This window comes from Macrobrachium rosenbergii, chromosome 51 (genome assembly GCF_040412425.1).
Source record: "Macrobrachium rosenbergii isolate ZJJX-2024 chromosome 51, ASM4041242v1, whole genome shotgun sequence".
NCBI lineage: Eukaryota > Metazoa > Arthropoda > Malacostraca > Decapoda > Palaemonidae > Macrobrachium > Macrobrachium rosenbergii.
Window position 1 is genome coordinate 12,490,876 of NC_089791.1, and position 2,500 is coordinate 12,493,375.

Genomic DNA, 2,500 nt, shown 5'->3' on the forward strand with positions numbered 1-2,500 from the left:
CGAAAGCTTCTACTTTTAATATATTTTTTACTTGTATTGATTCAAAATACATTTTTTTGCTCGTACACATTATTGTGGATTTTCACTGATTAATGGCTGCTAAGTTCATATGCGTTGTTTTTATGTTCAAATAATTGAATAATATGTATGTGATTTGCAAAGAAGATGACTCTTTTGCCAGTATGTTTATCTGTATTAATAGAAAACTGCTTAAGAAGTACACCTGGTCTGCATGTCCAGTTGAGTCCTTTCTTAGGAGATTTCGATCAGTGTATGTGTTCCTCAGTCTGGAGTAATTAACCTGTGCTGTGATTTTTTACGTTTGAATTCTTATAATAATGTCTCTCTCTCTCTCTCCTCTCTCTCTCTCTCTCTCTCTCTCTCTCTCTCTCTCTCTCTCTCTCTCTCTCTCTCATCTGTTCCACATTTAAACCTCTTTCACTTGAAAGAGAAAATTAAGAGGAAAAACAAGAAACCTTAACTATCGGCTGCTTATTACTCCAACTCAGAAAGGTGAGTGCCATAGTTAGTAATGGAAACCGTCTGTTTGGTGAAGAAAAGAAAGCTGCTAAGAGAAATGGCTGTAAGTGGTGTTGTGGCGCAAGGGTGCATTTATTTGTTCTTTCATGTCTGGGTCATATAAATAGCTGGACCATGTTGTCGGAATTCTTCCACACCAAGGTGAGATGTATGAAGTATGTCTGTGTGTGTTTTGAAGCCATCGTCACCAAGTTAAAAACTGCTCTTGACCAAAGATGTGTATTCTAAAAATTAAATAGCGGTTATATGGAGATGTATAAATATGTCTATGTGGATTTTAAACCCATTCTTACCAATGAAAATGTCTCATGTTGGTTTTGGATCTATCACCGAGAAGGAAATAACTATTGCTGAAGATTTACAAAGTTGTATTTGTGCGCTATGCATTCATCATCACCCAGGGAAAACAACCGTTAACGGATTTCGTACAAGTATGTTTATATTGTTTTTGAATCTGACGTCAACAATAGGAGAACAAATGTTAACAGGTATATAAAGTTTCGTGTGTGTTTTGAATCCATTCTCACCAAGGTAAAACAACTGTTAACTGAAAATGTGTAAAGATGTAAGTGCGTGTGTATGTTTTGAATTCATCTTCACCAACGGGAAAATAAGTGTTAACTGAAGACGTATAAAGATGTTCTCTTGTGTTTTGAATCCATCCTCGTCAAAACGATAAAAGCTGCGTATTTAAGATGTCTCAAGTGTGTGTGCGTGTGTTTTGAATCTATGTTCATCAAGGGGAAAAGAGCTGTGAACATGAAGATTTATAGAGATGTCTCCGTGTTTTGAATCCATCCTTACTACAGGAAAACAGCTGTTAACATAATATGTCTTAAGAGTAGGGAATCTATCCTCAACGAGAGAAAACTACTGTTAACTGAAGAAGCATAAAGATGTTTATGCAATTTTATAATAAGAGTAGGAATAAAGACAACTGGGAAGCCTCGATAACCCATAAAGACTGTATAGACGGGCAGATTTCGAAATTATCCTCGGCGATTTTAATCGAATTCCATTTATGGTATAAATAAAAATATTTATATCCCTTTATTTATAGAGAGTGAACGGGGAGTATAATGTATGAGAAAGGGGATTCCTAGCGGTAATAGTTTAAGAAGTTGAATAAGCGAGTAAAAACTTGGAAGATATGAAAGTTTTCTTCCAGGGATCCTGATTCACACCATTAATTAATATGCAGCTGGGTAGAGCCAGATACAGAGATAAAAGGGATGCCTTGATGAAGATGCTGGCTTTAATATATAGTTAGCCTTAGCTCCCAAGGAAGGGCACAGACTGTGAGGGGAATTTTGAAAGGACGGTTTTGATTTTATTCTTTTAAGGGAAGCCATTTTGGATAATCAGAGGATCTTATCTTGATTGGGTTCTTCATCTGATATGTATGCTGCACAGTTAGGAATCTGAAGATTAACTTTGTGTGTAAATCATTTGGCGATTTCAGATCTTTGCTGTAGATATTCCATTTTAAGTATTTTCGGCACAGCAATTTCTTTAGTTCAAATTTATCTTGGTCAGCTGGCAGCGTATTCAGATTAAAGTACTTTTTCATTTTGTTCAAGTTTAATTTTATTGTTTGACATTTCATTCAGCACTTTGGCTACCAATTATTTTGTTATTTCTCAATAGTAATAGCCTCTTACTTTACTGTACAAATGATTTATCTAATGAAGTTCATAGCCTTCTGGTAATAAATCCAGGATATCTTTCAATCTTGATTTAACTTCAAGTACTATCATTTTAGTTTTTAATTGTATTTTGACATCAAATAATGTTCTTGCTTTCAGTCCTTATCCGGCTTCTAGTACCTTTCAAGCAGCCACCTCTTCTCAGCAGTACTCACTCCCTTGAATGTTTCCTCTCTTGTACCATGTTCATTCTCACCCCACCTCACCCCCTCCCTCGTCTACAAGTCTAGAAAAGTGGGAGGAAGAAGGTTGAG